Raw genomic sequence first — 17,709 nt, 5'->3', positions numbered from 1 at the left:
TTAATCCTATATCCTCTTGCCCAACCCTTGTTAGAACATGATCTACCTCTCTGGTTGGAGGAGGAAGATGAGGATGAAGTCTATTCTGCACCGCTTTGTGCATTAGAAATCGCTATGGGGGAAAACCGCAAGATGAGGATGATATGATTGAAAATCTGATTCAGAATCCACCTCCCAATTTATGACCATTAGAGGACATAAAAATAGAAATCCAAAAAAACCCCTCAACTAATCTCTGTGCGGTCGAATCCACTCCTCTCCGTGTTAAGAATATAGTGTTCAACCCAAAAAGAACCTTGAAAATCAATCCATCCCTATCCACTTCCCAAGAGAAGGAACTGTGTAGCTTGCTGAGAAAACACCTAGATGCCTTCGCATGGAGTTATAAGGAGATGAAGGGAGTGCACCCTTCAGTATGTACTCATCATATATACATCAAGGAGGATTGCAAGCTAGTTAGGCAGCCTCAAAGGAGGATGAATCCATCACTTAAATATATTTCGATTGAAGACATCTGTGGTTTATATCTTTTGACTTAGTTACCGGAGAATCCACACTAAAAACCATTTTCTGTCAACATTTCAAATCCCAACCGAGATTCATCATCAGGACTTCTTGAATGTTGATAGTAGAAGAGCTTAAATGAGGGATTTAAATAGTTATGAGGAGAGCAGATTTAAGGATGAGATGAATGTCGGCTTGTTTGATAATATTAATTGTACTTTTGAATAATTTTTGATTAATTACTGATGAGTTAATTTATTAATTTAAAGTATTAAAAATTATTATTATTAATCCTTAATCTCAATATCACTAAACCTTCCTTTAGAAGATAAGGAAACATTAAGACAAGAGTTTTCCCTCATTATGAGAAAGGCCAAAACTCCCAAAAGTAATTTGAGTAAAGAAGAACAAAGAGCCTTTAAATCCTTGCAGAACAATGATAAAATTGTGGTTCTTAAGGCAGATAAGGGAGGAGCAGCAGTGATTTTGGATAAAGAAGACTATGTATGTAAACTGAATGAACACCTCAGGTGTGGTAGTTATAAGAAGCTGAGCAATAATCCCATCCCCAAGATTATGAAGGAGGTAAAAAAGACAATTTTAGATTCCAACCTTGAGGATAAATTAAAGAAAAAATTAATCCCTTCTTGCGAAACTATCCCAAGAATTTATGGGTTACCCAAGATCCATAAAGAAGGGGTTCCTCTTAGGCCAATAGTTAATACCATTGGTTCCCCAACCTATGAACTCGCTAAGTATGTTGCTAAAATCCTTAAGCCCCTTATGAGGAATATTGATTCTTTCATCAAGGACTCCCATGATTTTGTGAATCTTATTAAAAATGAGAGGATAGAAAGTGATAACATCCTTGTTAGCTTTGACGTAGTGTCCTTATTCACCAAGATTCCTCTTGATGAAGCCATTCGGGTAATAAAAGATGTTAATGATCCAGGAACTGCAAGATTGGTTGAAATCTGCTTGCGGTCAAATGTTTTTACCTTCCAAGGAATATATTATGAGCAGACATCTGGTGTGGCAATGGGATCACCCCTTTCGCCAATCGTGGCCAACTTATACATGGAATACTTTGAAAAGAAAGCCCTTGAATCATACCCTTTGAAGCTAGCCTGGTGGAAGCGATTCGTCGATGATAGCAATATAAAATGGACACATGGTAAAATAGAGCTTGACAAGTTTTTTATTCACCTAAATTCTATCTCTCCAGAAATAAAATTTACTATGGAGCTAGAAGAAAACATGAGCATCCCATTTTTAGACGTACTCATCATCAGGAAAGAGGATTCATCTATTCCATAGAGATAACCCCTGCATTTATCAGTAGGGTCACTACCCTTCCTCTTGGGTTGCATTGGAGCAAGGATGAGAAATCAATTGGCTAGGCTGCCAAGAAAAACTTTTTCCAAAGCAATGAAACCCCTGTAGAGGATAAAAATGGCATTAGAAGGGCTAGCATACCATATCCTTGGGATGAGGTTAGCTACCAGATAATCAAATATATTTCTTGTGAGGGGAGGTATAGCATTGTCTATGGTTACCATTTTTAGAATCCTTCATGTATTAAGGTATGGTATGGACACTCCAGCCCCTCAAAAGCTCAACATCCCCTACTTCCACCTCCAGTCTCTCATTGACTCCAACACTAAAGTTCAAGCAGGAAATTCAGAGTAGCTAGCTCACCATGGGTTAATCGAAAATTTAGTGGAATAAGTCCTCCATACATTTACCCTTCCTATATCATGGGAAATATTTCGAAACATGATAGCTGAGGATGACATAAAGACCCTAACCTATGATATCAGTGCTACTGGCAGTGAGGAGGAAGAGCAGCAAGGGGGAGAAGGTGAAGCAACTGGTGACTTAGTAGAACAAGAAGGGAAGGAGGAAGAAACTAAGATAGAGGAGGAGAAAGCTAAAGAAACAGAGCAGGAAAAAATAGAGCAAGCAGAGACAGAAGAAGGAGAAAAAGGGGCAAAAAAGACAGAACAAGGAGAAGTGTCCCCTGAGACTCTGGAAAGGAAGGTAGAAACTGCTCTCACCGCCCTCAGTACACCCATCAAGCCAAAAGAGATGAGGAAAAGGCAGGCCTCCATATATTTCAGGGCTAGGAAGAGCACAAGAATCAAAACAGGGAAACCGCAACCTTCTTCAAAAGTGCCAATTATAATTGAAGATTCACCCTTTGCCCAAGGAAAGGAATCCCCTTCTAAGGCACCCATTACATATGAAAGGGGGACTCCTAGATCTCCCACATGGAAATAAAAGGTAGAACTACATGACCCAAAAAAAGTCCTACAGGAAGCACAGATAGTTCTATAGGAGACACTATCAAAACTACAAGAGACCCAAAATCTTGAGAAAAGGATAGAAGGACAGCCACAAGGAAAGGAGGAAGAAACAGAGCTACAAGAACCTAATCCCCAACCCAGTCTTGGCTCCTACTACAATCTTCTTTGGGGGGGGGAGAATAATTCCACAAAAAATTGCAATTCCACTATTCTTTGAATTATAGAAAGAGAGAATAAGAACACATAGGTGGATGCAAATAGTCAAATCCAAAGGAGTTGAGGATATTGGCCATATGGAGAACAAACTCAGAGAAATGGGCAGAGAGTTGAGTGCTATCAGACATAGAGAAACAATGACAAGAAATCACCTTGAAACTGAAAATGAATTGCTAAGAAGGCAGCTGCAAGAGAAAGAGACCCCACTGGCATGCATGGCCAACTGGTCCATGGAGGCATTACAATGTAGAACACCAGCAAAATCCTATGGCCTGTATCTCAAGGACCAATGGTTGAAATTTCAGATAAAGACTTTGGCACAAAGAGGCACAATGCCTTTCCAAGATTACAGGTAGTTTATGGACCTGTGTGAGAAATGCACATCAAAAGATAAGGCAAAGATGGCATAATTCTACATACATAACATGGCCCTCACAGACATGAATGTGCAGGACCCCAATGCCAGGCTAGGGGACCTGCAACTAATGGCCATGGCCTCATAATTGGTCCATGAAGAGTTAAGGGCAGCAAAAATAAGAAGGTTGATGATAAAGGAGTAGAATGAGCCATTAATGATCAGAGCTGAGCCATCAGACCCCATGGAACTCATCAACACACATAACCTACTTGCCAATAATCCTCAGGTTTCCCCTAGATATATAAGTGATCAGGTACAAGCCATTGCACACTTTGAGGATATGGAAAGGCTACTTGGGGATGACTATGTGCATGTATGTATGAGGAGATGGAACAACTTACCACACAATCTGCATATCAGGGAATATCATTCCCCAATGAGGATGAAGGAAGCATTAAGGAGAGTGCCAATGTATAAGCGCTCCATGCAGAGGCTGAAGGTCATTTGGATTGGCCTCAAATTGAGTCCTCCACTGATCCTAGGCATGCTGGAAGGCAGAAGAGAAGAAGAAGAGTAGGAGTAGTGGGAAGAGATAGACAGGAAGGCAAGATTCTATGACAAGGAAGAGGAAACCACATCAAAAACATGGAATGCTAGGGAGGCCACCAAGGCCATAAAAGATGAGGAGATGGACTAAATTGCTCAGAGGATGAGCAACAATTTCAGTAGGGGGGTGATGATGAGCCTCATAAATGGGTAATTATATGGGCTCATTTTACCTCCTAACCCAGTGAAATCAACCATTCTCTTAGCTTATTGTATGATTTTATGATTATAATTATGCTTATAGAGTGAGTTGAGTTAGTTATGATGCCATGTGGTCTAATATGTGTTTAATGCAGATTATTGATAAATTTAGAGGTCAAAGTCAAGGATCCAGTGGAAAAATGGTGGAAATAATTCGAAGTGGACAAAGGAGAGGACTTATAGGAGTGAATCCCCCTCATTTGTTACTCCTCACTTTGAATTCCCCTTCATTCAGCTCAGAGTACAAGCAGCCAAGTCATGCACTAGAAGGCAACCAAGCAAGTGGAGGATGACTGATGATTATCTCGAGTTTTGGGAGCCAAGCCTCCCTGATTTTAAGGAAGCTGTTGGTAGCTTCATTTGTATAAGTAGAGAGGCCTAGGGCCTCACTAGGGTTATATTTTTGTTGGTTTTTTGTTGTACTTTTGCTTATGTAAACTCTGCTCAACTTCGAGCTTATTATTTTGACAGTTCCATGTAATCTTGTTATTATTTTGGAAATAAAGATGGAATCCTTTCTGAGTTAGCACTAAGTTACCTCAGAGGGCTGAAGCTCTTGGGTTAGGGCCCAATCTAAGTAGCCAAGCTCCTATTTACTTGTATTTGTATGTTTTATTTCAGTTTGTAGATTAGGTTGTTGTTAGATGAATTTATTTTATGGTCAAGAATAAGTTGCTTTTGATGATTCAATAGTTTGCTTCCATTTGTGCTTTCTATAGCAGGTCAAGCAGTGGTAAATAAAAGATTCAAAAGGCTAGAAACAGTTCCTTGGCCTCTCTTCCTCCCTTTGGGACCATGATTTGAGGCAAATACCCTCTTGCTGCCCCAAAAACACAGATTTTCCTCATTCATAGGACTTCTAGTGTTTGCAGTTTTTTTGGTTAATAGTCTAGTTTTGTTTTACTTCCAAACTTATCCATCATGCTCATTTCTTTATTTACAACAATCTTCTTTAATTCTTTCCTTTCTTGCAGCATTTCTCAGCATTTCCTTTCATAGATCATAGTTTAGACTAGTTTGATGCAAAACTCTATTTTTCTAGATGCACTTATTTCATTGCTCTCTTAATCTCATTGGTTGACTGCCAGTTGTTTATGCATAAAATATCTTCTAGCAGTAGTTCAACCTACTATCCATCCCATCCTCCATTTGATCCATGCCCTACAGGTCACCCAAGTCTCCCGTCAATTCTACGTTAGTTTCCTACATTTTCCATAGAATTTCTTCACCTCTCCTTGAGAAAATCCAAACATCTTTCTCTCTCCTAATGATTCTTGGTAGACCCTAGGTGCCCTAACACTTCATTCCAACCCTCTTCCACCTTTTCCACCCACACTCAGACCCTCAAAATAGCCAAAACTACTCTCGGCCTCCTCCTGTAGAACGCTATTTTCCTCCTATAGATTTCGTATGTCCTCCTGTAGATTTTCCTGTAGGCTTTCTTTTGAAGGCCGAGTGTGGGAAAAGCCTCCCGAAGGCCACCTGAGATCTCCTAGGACCCAACCACACCATCCTACATCCTCTCAAGTCCCAAAACCGCCCTTCAACACCACCTATTCGCTGCCACATTCACAAACAATAAATTACATACATGTCAAATTCACATAAAAATACATAAAAATACAAAAAGATGTTTTTTGCTCATTTACTTCCAGAAATAACTTAGTTAGATGTTTTTTACTTTTTTGAATAGATAATGGCATTCTTTTCATGGTTTTCATAGTGCTTTCTGCAAAAGTAGGATTAGTTGGTTAATTAGGATTTACTTGGTTTGCTTTACATTTCAGTCTTTCTCCTTTCTACAGTTAGAGTAGTATCTGTAGAATAGTATTTCTCTCATTTCATCACATTTAGAGCTTCTTCAAGAATCCATAGAAGTTGGCTTGAGCTCCTAGTGATCTTGCACCGACTGACCAACTAACAACCTGCAGTAAGAACTAGTACTAGTGCATACAACACCATCGCTTCCAAGTTTGTTATGAACTACCGGGTTGATAAGAGTAAAGTAGGCAGCCCAGGAGTTGCAGCATTATCACTGCAATACTGGTGCTCACCATCCCCCAAGGGAGAGGGATCTGTAACAACACTTGGTTTAATTTTTTTTCTCACCAAAAAATTGATCATCTAGCTTAGTTTACTAGATGGATCGAAGTACACCATGTAAACCCAATTTTACCATAGTAAAATTGCTTTCACTATGAGAAATGACCTAATAAACCACATTTATTAAGTAATTTATAGTTAAACCCATGAAGAATAATTAAATAAATCACTATTTATTTGATTTTATTCTAGGAATAATTAATTAAACCATTGTTTTATTATTATTCCTTGTTAAATTTGACCCAATCATGAAAAATAAACAGATAAATCATTATTTATCTTATTTTTCTCCAAGAATAATTAATTAATCACTAAATAATTATTATTCTTTGTTAATTTTGACTAAATCCCTTAGGAATAATTAAACAAATCTTTATTCATTTATTATTCCTTAAATAATTCATTGGGATGATAAATAAATCATTTATTTACTTATTATTTCTAAATAAAAATTTAAATACTTTTTCCCTCCTAAACAAATATAATAAAATATTCCAAGTGGTTATTCCAAGAATGGGATCAATAATATTTTATTATTACTCATTATTCTCTATTAAATTTGACTAAATCCCTTAGGAATAATTAAATAAATATTTATTTATTTATTATTCCTTAACTAATTCATTGAGATGATAAATAAATCATTTATTTATTTATTATTTCTAAATAAAATTTTAAATAATTTTTCCCTCCTAAACAAATATAATAAAATATTCCAAGTGGTTATTCCAAGAATGGGATCAATAATATTTTATTATTGCTCATTATTCGAGGATAACTCAATATTTTGTTATAAATAGAAGGGTTTTCCGTTCATTATTCACTTTTGATTATTTTCATCGTTGCACTCACTGTTGTAACTTTGATTATTTTCATTGTCGCACACCATATTTTTGCTTGGTTTATGAATTATAGAGGAGAGTGAATCTAAAGAAGATGAAAATGTTTGAGGATAGCCAGGAACCCATCCCATAGAGGGGGACCGGTAACATTTATCTATTCTCTTCACAGGTGTTATTATAAAATTATTCTTTACATATCTGGTTTCCATTGGATGATTGGAGTTATTACTCTTTCTTTTGTTGTTTAACTATGATTGTGGCATAAATCAAAATTTTGGCAAGTTTTGTTTCTATTAGTAGTTGTAGATCTACAATATTTAGCAGCCATTTATATTTTTGATATTATTTTTCATCCACAATTTTAAGTGGGTTCTTTTCGTATATCATTGATAAGAAAACACTACAACAAATTGGCGACTCTGTTGGGTTTTATACTTTGGATCCAGAAACCTGGGCGACGTTTGGTTTTCATCTTAGGGTTTCTTCTTTTTTCAATTCTATTAATGTTTCCTAGTGTTTTAACCCTAGATTTGATAAATTTCTAACTTCGGTAAGATTTCTGGTTGTTTCCACAGGTCACAGGAACCAGTTGCGACAAAGGTGACATTTTTTTCCAAAATTTGCAGACTGGGAGTCTCAGAACAAAAATCGCAGTTTTCAGCCCAAAAGGTGTGATATGGGCTTTAGAACACAACTTTCAGCCCAAAAAGTGCGATTTCATAAAAAACAGGTCAAAACCTGCAATTTCTAGGTTTTAGGGTTTTTCTCAGATCTGTTTCTGGGTTTTGCTAAGATCTTTCTACTGGGTTTCTGACCTCTGTCTCATCCCACTTAGGCCTTGATCCATTCTATTTTACTCGTCGAAGTCGAATTTAGCCTCCCCTAGGGCTTCTAGTACACTTCCACCTTTCTAGGAGGAGTTTAGCTGAGTGAGAAGTCTGAGTTTCTGCAGCACTTTCAGCTACATTTTCTAGATCTGTAACCTTTTGTTTCAGATCTGATAAGATAGGTTTCTACCATCCATAGTTTCACATTTAAACTTGTTTGGTCATTCCCTTAGGGTCCCATCGGTTGCCCTAGGTGTTTCACCCATCTCCCTATCTTTTTGTAGTGATCTTCCCCTCTGGTTTTTTGTTGTTGCTGCACCACTTTCCAGTAGCTTAGAGTCACTTGATCCCAGTCACATCGACATTTAGATCTCTTGATCATTTCAATGTATTTTCCTTATCGGTTTAGCCACCAAGCAGTACAGTGTTTGCAAACCTAGTTTGGGTGGGGTTTAGTTAATTGTTTTGTTGTTCATTTTCTGTTATTTATTTCAGTTTATTTGCAGCAAGATTTTTTCTTTTTTACAAACACGATCTGGGCTTAATCAATTAATACACTTGCACACACAAGCACACCTTAAGCGAAGGGTGCTTGGTTTACACTGCCAAGCCAAGACTTAACATAATAAATTTATCTCACCGCATTAGAGACAAAAGATATATTGTTGATCTCCCTTCACCATTTCCATGTTTCGTGTGTCCTTCCATCATTGCGCCACCAAGGCATGTGTCGCGGAGACTATTAGGCCTTCACCCCAGTTTCCGCTAGGGTGTATTACTCCTCCCTGTTGGGTTCAAGTTCATAGCCCTCCAAGTCCCCATACCGACTCTTCTCCTGGTCCTTCTGATTCCTCATCTAATTTCGAACCTCCTTCACTGCATATTGTCACCATGTTTGGACCCACAGCTGGTGCAGGAACCCAACTTGGTGGTGGTTCCAGTTCTATACCGGTGGTCACATCAAGCGGAACAGTCTCAGGAATTGTTCTGGCAGCTCCTATGCTCCCCTTTATGGCTGGGTTAAGTCTACTGGATCTTAGCTAGTTGATAAACAACCCCATACACCATGATGCGGGTTGGCCCTCTATGCCAACTAAGATTCCCTCTGACATCCCAAAGTTTGAGGGTATTGCTGGAGAGGATCCTACCAACCATGTTCGATCCTTCCACGTGGTTTTCATCCAACTCCATAACTGATGACTCCATTTGTCTTCGTCTCTTCCAATGCACGCTCACTAGAGACGCTGCAAAATGGTATGTAGACCAGCCCTACGCCTCTCATTCCATTTTCACGACACTTGCTAAAGCATTTATTTCATATTTCCAGTTACCTCTCCGGTACGACACTGGTACTAAGTTATTGACCACATTCCTTCAATCCTCTGTCACTCTCCTTTTCGACCATGTTCGGAGTGGCGTTGAAGGAGGAGCACATGTCGTGCCCCGCCTTTCGAAGACTCGGTCTACCTAGATTGGTTTCTCAAGAGCCTTTTATCCGCCATTGGGAAAGATGTCGCATCCCACTTTCCTCAGAAGGAGGAAGAAGCACTCCAGAGCGCTTTGAGATATGACTTGATTTATGCACAATCTAGTCATGTGTATACTTTCATTCGAAACCTCCCTCATCTTGGAAGAGTCAATGCATGGGGGAATCTCACGCTGTCGATGGTATCGTTGGATGCCTTTCACACTCTCCACCATATTCTTAGCAGAGGTATTGCTACTCGCAGGGGGGCACCAGTTCCTCCGACATTTATGCCCCTCCTTCTAGCAACATGTTTCCTAGACCCCAACCCACCTACGAAACTGTTACTCCTTCTTATGCACATCTTGACACTCCAGCCCTCAAGAATTAGCACCATAGCATCCCATGCATCCTTAGCCCCAGAAGCCACTTCCCCCTCAGGGACAAGTGTTTGCATAATAGATTGATACCAATCCCCAAAATTCGAAGAAAAAGAATAAGGGGAAGGGTAACAAGGGTAACTAGGGTAACCAAGGTAATGAGCCTAGTGAATCCCATGGGAACCGACCTAACACCAACAACCAGCAACAGGGTGACCAACCCAAGTAGAACAAGGCTATTTGTACAAACAAGTCTTGTGCATGTTGTGGTGTACATGGCCATTATACACATGAGTGTCCTCTTTTACCCCAGATGCGCCAAATGTGGGAAGCCCAAGCTGCTTCTGGAGGTCAATAATTGCCTCAGAATCCTGCGCCACCTCAACTGGTCATGCTCACAAATCCTTTCTCTCAGAAAGGATTTTTCACTACTCAACCGTAGCCAAGTCAAGTAGCCCACCTCCCCCAACCTTTTGGTACCAGTGATTACCATATCCTGATGATGAAATCTGATGAGGTTAACCCCTCCAATTTCAACCTACAATCTCGGACACATCAATATGGAAATCCCTCCACTTCGTCAGCTATTGAGTCCAAAACCAAAGTTTCCTCTGAACCTCTTATGCCATCGAATGGTCCTTTGCAGATCCCTTAACTCAAAGTTGAGGCCATTCCCAAGATCCCAAAGGGACCATTACGCCATAATGCAGCTTCTAACAGTGTTTCCCATACATACAGTATAGTAGACAACTTGGCATAATCACCTGCCGTCATGTCGACTTTGGAAGTACTCCAGTCATGCCCTTCCCAAAAGAAGGCTCTACTAACTACCTTGGGTGCAGTGGATCCTTCTGGTGATCGTTTGCTTATCTTCCTGGTTGATACATCAAAGCACCCCCCATTACCTTCATCTATTTCTTTCCAGATACCAGTTAGAGTCCGTAAAGCCATCATCTCCAGATGCATTATTGATGAAGACACATCCACCTATGTGATATCCACTACTATTTGGAAACAACTCAAGTCACCTGAGTTGTCCCCTTCCACCATCACATTGCGTGCGTGGGATGGACACTCTTCCCAGCTCCTTAGCATGTAACACAATTTTCCAGTGCCCCTTACGAGCAAGACTGTTCATGTTGATATCGCAGTCATTAATGCCCCTTTGGATTACAACATCCTCTTAGGTCATAGTTACACATATGCTATGTCAGCTATCACTTCTACGGTGTTCCGCAAGATGTGCTTCCCCCATGAAGGGAAGATCATTACCATTGATTAGTTGACTTACTACGAGTCGACATCTGTGACCTCCCCGGATTCCATCATCTCATCGATGTCCGACAACCAGTATTCAACTCCTTGCACTAGTGTCTCACCTAGAGTCTATTAGGATTCCTCGTTGTTGGGTGCCTTCCCTAGTCCTCCCCCTCCCATTTCTGAACCTACTTCCATGAGTGTTTTCATGTTACAAGCATCACGGGCTACCCTTATGCAGTCTGGTACACCTGAACAACAACTAGCTCCTCAGCATCCTACTGTTGCTCTTCCATCTGAACCCTCTAGACCCACTCTCCCAGGACCTTCTCCATTTGTGGGTGCCTCTCCTATGTTCCCTCCAAGAATTGTTCCTCCAGGTCTCAACCATCTAGGAGCTATTCCGTTGGGACATTATCCTGATGGCCAGATACCTTTCTTATTCCCCCCTCCAGGAATTCTTTCTGTACCTTTCATGGCTTTGTTGGTCCTTCCTAACATGACTGTTAGGATCCCAGTATGGTACATGAACTCCCCTGCAAACATTCCACCTGTTCGGCCAAGAACTTATCATGCTTTGACCTTGGTTCAACTGGACCCCATGACCCCTGCCACTGCTTCAGTTCCATCACAACCCCAATAGGAACCATCTCCTATTGTGAAAGCATCTAGCCAAGGGACTAAGCCAAAAGGAAATATTTGAAGGACAAGGCTCCCCAAGCTCCTCCAGCCCCTAAGGCCCCAAAGCTGACACCCTTGTACGCTTTGTGTGAAGTCATTGGGCATGCTACCAACAATTATCCTGAGCTTCCTCAACTTAAACCATTGGTTCATGAAGCGTTCCCTCAGTTGAATATTCCAGAAGTCCATGTTAACATACTGGTCCCACCTACGAAACTCAAAACGATTTGCACAAACCACCCTTGTGCTTTGTGTGATCATCATGGTCACTATTCCCATTATTTCCCTCATTTCGAAGAATTTCACGATTTCCTTAGGGCGATTCATGAATACGAGGCCACTCATAGTGGATTATATACTCCTCTACTTGTGGATTCTGGTACCACTAGTCAACTAGAACATGGAGACTCTAGCCCCACTATTGTGATTCCTCCCCATGATGTTGAGATGGCGGACACCATGGTCCATATCCTTTACCTGTCTTCATCCTTGAGTTCCTTGGAGACAAACCTTTCGAAGGTTTCTAGTCACACTTCTATCGAACCTCTTTGAATAGAATCCCAGGTCTCAACATCTGTAGATCCTCTATCTACTAGTTTTTTGTCTACCATTCCAGACGATGGGTATGTGAACCTTATTTCTCAGGTTGACGCATCAGGTAATGATTCCGCATCATGTATTTAGTCTTCCTCCCATCCGCCCATCTGCCAGCCTGATGAGGACACCACGGAAGCTATGTGTACCCTTGATTACCCCTACCCTTAAGTAAGGGGGCATTTTTTTCAAAGGATTTTGAAGGCCATTTCCTTCTTAATTCTCCCAATGCATTCTACCTCAAGAAATTCCGCTCATAGCACATCCCTTTGATTTACGTGTCTTTATTTATGCCATCAAGTTAGGTAGATTGCACCATATCGTCAGTTGTCTTTTTCACCTTTCAGATGGATCCATCATCCACACCATATATCGATCATGCCGGCGGTGAAAGTCGCTTCTCCCGGAATCTAGCCTCCACAGCCTAGGCCATTTTTGCCCCCTTGCATACATTATTCCTTTCAAATGATGTGTGTATTGGATCTACCACCAATAATCAGGCCGAATATGATGTAGTGATAGGTTTGTTAGTCAATGCCCTTTCTCATTGCATCCTTCATCTTCATGTTCGTTTAGATTCCGTGCTACTTTTCATGCAATTGAATGGTGTGTATCATGTTCATAACCAAGTCCTATTTAGAAAATATCTATGAGTGAAGCTATTGGTACGTGAATTTGAAACCATTACTTTCAGTCATGTGCCTAGAGCCCAAATCACTATGTAGATACCATTTCAAACAACATTCTAGATTGGCATTTATCACATGTATACCACAGAAGATAACCATAAAAAAAACAAATGGCGAACCATTATCGTCAGATTAAAATGCATAATCATATTATGTATCATACAAGTGTTTGGAACCCTTAGCTCTAAATACATCTAGTACACCCATAACATACTAGGGGGGCACATAGGCCCCTACATATCCTCATCTCCTTTGGAGGATCTCGTGCCAAGTTGGGTCGAGATGCTCGAATCCCTTTTTCGAGCACTAGGAACACAATGACGCTCCACAAACTCCTCCTACTATGGGGCATCATTCCCGCCTTTGCATACCAGATCAACATCCCATGCTTGGGGGCATGATGGTTTTTCCCTGGCCATCTTCTCAAGTCTCAGCCTAGATCCCACTAGATCTAGGTATGTTCGATTCTCCTCCCATTCCTTGGATGGTTTTTCCTACCGGCCTCTCCGGTGAGCCATATGCACATCGCATATCATATACATTTGATACCACATATTCAAAAATTATAGTCTATGTCCACATAGTCCCCATGTTTGACTTAGTGGGTGAGAATGATTCTATACTTCCTCTAGTAGTTCACTCTCATTTTCCTCTTCCCTTAATGCTTCACTAGGAACCATTGTTCTAAGAAGCATTAAGGCCATTTTTAGACAAGTAAGGCCACTTGCCTAAAACTCGCCGATCCCAATGCCAATGGTCAGTTTGTCTACTACTGTAGCTTCATTTGACAAACCGTCAACAATGTTGGAAAGATCTCACCGATCTCTATAATGGGTCTTCCTCAGTTTTTAATGATTTGACACTTCACCAGGAAGCCTTTTTTTTTTCCCAAGGTCACTTCGTTGCCTCTCAAAATCGAATTGCATCATAAAGCGACACTTGTACTTTGAATTCCACCTTCTCTTAGTACTTGTCATACCATATGTCAATTTTCGTCATGAGTAAGCATCATTTATTCATGTTTTCATGGTCCCCACTGGGCCTAGTCTGTGTGGTAGCATCATCAAGTCACCCTTGTTCAAAGAATCCGCGATGAGTCACCCTTGAATTCTTGGAGTTTATTTCATGTCCCATCATATCATGTCACAATATATTTGCATGCAGTTCATCATGTGTTTCCCATTTTGGCCTCCAGTCATATTGTCCCCATCGCTTCCGAAGTTGAGTCAGTTGCTGCTAGGTCAACCATGCACTTTATGTTCTAACAAGGGAAGTTGTTTGTTTGTCCCTCAGTCCCATATTTCCATTATCCCTAGTTTCATTCCATCAGTCACATTACTATTTTCCCTCATGCATTAGTTGAGGATCCCATTGCCTCATTTATCATGGGCCCTATCCTGTCGACATTAGCTCATTTAATCCAGAATAACGGCCTAGAGGGTGGTGTATCTCGGTTCCAGCTTCCATTCTTGTTCGGCACCTTGGATCAAGCAGAGGATCTCATTATTTCCCTCTGACTTGGTCATTTCATGTTTGTGATCCATACACTTGATGGTCTAGTGATGCAACAGATTATACCAATGATTCCCGGGTGTGTGTGAGATGTTTCAGACCTCATGAGGAGGTGGTCCTTCAGGTAGCCCCCCACATGCCCAGATGCATACCTACTATGCTATAGCCTCAGATGCAGTTCCGCAAAGTTGATGGGTTCAGTTCCTACTGATTGCTGTGTTTATAGCATGCACATCTCCTCTAGATAATCCATTCAATTTTGCGGAGCCCTTCCCTGTTCAGCAGGGCTTCTCCGGTTGTTCTACCCTCCCTCCCACCCATTTCTTGAGGGAAGGGGGTTTATATCTCATGTGCTCAGATTGTATTCATTCCTGACTCATGTTTTTACCAGGTGGATTATGTATATGGGACATTGTACTATTTTTTGGCTCTGTTATGCCAGCACGTCATGTACCATTCAACATGTACTTCATTTCTCAGTTTTATAGTTCTGGGTGAACCATTATATTTGTAATAAGTTATCTCGGTCGGTATGGGTATGCCTCCCCTGCCTCATTGAGGTTTGGTACCACAACATAAAAGGATACTTGCATTAGTCTCGCCCCCTCTGTCCCTATCCTCTCTCAAATTCAGCTTCATTGGTCTCTCTCTCTCTCCTTGACACCCCTGTGTTGTCTAAGTGATTGTGTCTTTATAATGTACTTCGGTCATACATTTTTCTCCTAACACTCGTACATTGGGGGGAAATTTATTATCACCAAAAAATTGATCATCTAGCCTAATTTACTATATGAATCAAAGTACACCATGTAAAGCCAATTTTACCATATTAAAATTTCTTTCACTGTGAGAAATTACCTAATAAACCACATTTATTAAGTAATTTATAGTTAAACCTATGAAGAATAATTAAATAAATCACTATTTATTTGATTTTATTCTAAGAATAATTAGTTAAACCATTTTTTTATTATTATTCCTTGTTAAATTTGACGCAATCATGAAAAATAAACAGATAAATCATTATTTACATTATTTTTCTCTAAGAATAATTAATTAATCACTATTTAATCATTATTCTCTATTAAATTTGACTAAATCCCTTAGGAATAATTAAATAAATATTTATTTATTTATTATTTCTAAGTAAAACTTTAAATACTTTTTCCCTCCTAAACAAATATAATAAAATATTCCAAGTGGTTATTCCAAGAATGGGATCAATAATATTTTTTTATTGCTCATTATTCGCGGATAACTCAATATTTTGTTATAAATAGAAGGGTTTTCCATTGATTATTCACATTGGATTATTTTCATTGTTGCACTCACTATTGTAACTCTGGTTATTTTCATTTTCGCACACCATATTTTTGTTGGGTTTATTCATTATAGAGGAGAGAGACTATACAAAAGATGAAAACATTTGAGGATAGCCAAGAACCCATCCCATAGAGGGGGACTGGTAACATTTATATGTTCTCTTCATAGGTGTTATTATAAAATTATTCTTTACATATCTGGTTTCCGTTGGATGATTGGATTTATTACTCTTTCTTTTGTTGTTTAACTGTGATTGTGGCATAGATCAGTACTTTGGCAGGGTTTGTTTCTATTAGTAGCTGCAGATCTACAATGTTTAGCAGCCATTTATATTGTTGAGATTGTTTGTCATCCATAATCTTAAGTGGGTTCTTTTCATACATAATTAAGAAGAAAACAATACAACTATTTTCATGTAAATAAAATAAATACCAAGCTCATGGGACACATATTCCATGTTGAATGTTGGGTAAACATTATAGTGGGCATCAATTATGGTTATTTATGGCTATGGAAATTGGAAAAGGCATTAGAAAAGGAAAAGAGGTAGTAATTGGAATTTAATTATGAAAATAAAAGAAAATAGGAGAAAATGAATGTGAGAGACACAAATTTGCATGCAAGGTAAATTAGAGGAAAAATGAAGGAAAATGAAGAAAAAAGAGATGTGAATAATAAAAATTCTTCAGAGAAATAGTTCACAGTTTTTTTCATTACAACTCTTGTCAATTCAGTTTTGGTTCTATCCTTTCATTTTATCTCTCATACACTCTTGCACACTTAGAGCATTCTTGGAGCACTCTAACATTCACTTGGATTTGGAGAAAGAAACAAAGGAAAAATAAGGAAGTGTAAGGAGACACTTGGATCAACAACTACAAGAGGATTATTTTGTAGGTAACAGGTTGCATGTGTGATTTCCTTGTTGCTTTTTGGATGCATGGTATTTGCATGTGGTTCCTTGGTTATGTGTTGTCATTGGGATGAATATTTTCCTGGATTGACAATGGTTTCAACCTTGCCTTTCCATTTCCTATATAGGAATGGTGTAGTGGGTTCCCCATTTTGGTTTTCTAATTGATTCTTTGGTTTCCTATGGCTGTGAGTTGGAAGAAATTATCTAGAGCCATCAAAAAACTTGGGTTCCTTGGAGGTTGTGGGTTGAGTTACTAGTCCCTAGAGCCTGTGGGTTGGGACAAATTCTTTGGAGCCCTGAAACAACTTAGGTTCCCTAAAGGTTATGGGTTGAGTTACTAGTTCCTGAGGTCCTCGAAAAATTGTATAGAGACCAATCTAGTTGATGTTGGTGATTTCTAGACCGTATAGGTTAAATTCTTATTCTTGAGGGTTGGGGTGGCTTGGCCTCTTCAAGTGAACTAGATCTTTTTACTTCAAGGATTTATTAAGAATCACATATAAAAGAACATGATAACCATAAAAACATACACATTAAAAAAGAGATCCTTTCATTTTATCTCTCATACACTCTTGCACACTTAGAGCATTCTTGGAGCACTCTAACATTTCACTTGGATTTGGAGAAAGAAACAAAGGAAAAGTAAGTGTAAGGAGACACTTGGATCAAAAACTACAAGAGGATTATTTTGTAGGTAATAGGTTGCATGTGTGAGTTCCTTGTTGCTTTTTGGATGCATGGTATTTGCATTGTGGTTCCTTAGTTATGTGTTGTCATTGGGAGAATATTTTCCTGGATTGACAATGGTTTCACCTTTTGCCTTTCCATTTCCTATATAGTTATGGTGTTGTGGGTTCCCCATTTTGTTTTTATTGATTATTGGTTTTCCTTGGTGGTGAGTTGGAAGAAATTATATAGAGCCATCAAAC

The sequence above is a fragment of the Pinus tabuliformis genome, chromosome 3_1 (assembly GCF_031772625.1).
Source record: "Pinus tabuliformis cultivar Carrire ecotype Pingquan chromosome 3_1, CPIR1, whole genome shotgun sequence".
Lineage (NCBI taxonomy): Eukaryota > Viridiplantae > Streptophyta > Pinopsida > Pinales > Pinaceae > Pinus > Pinus tabuliformis.
The sequence above is the reverse complement of the archived record's forward strand: the minus strand, read 5'-3'. Positions refer to the sequence as shown.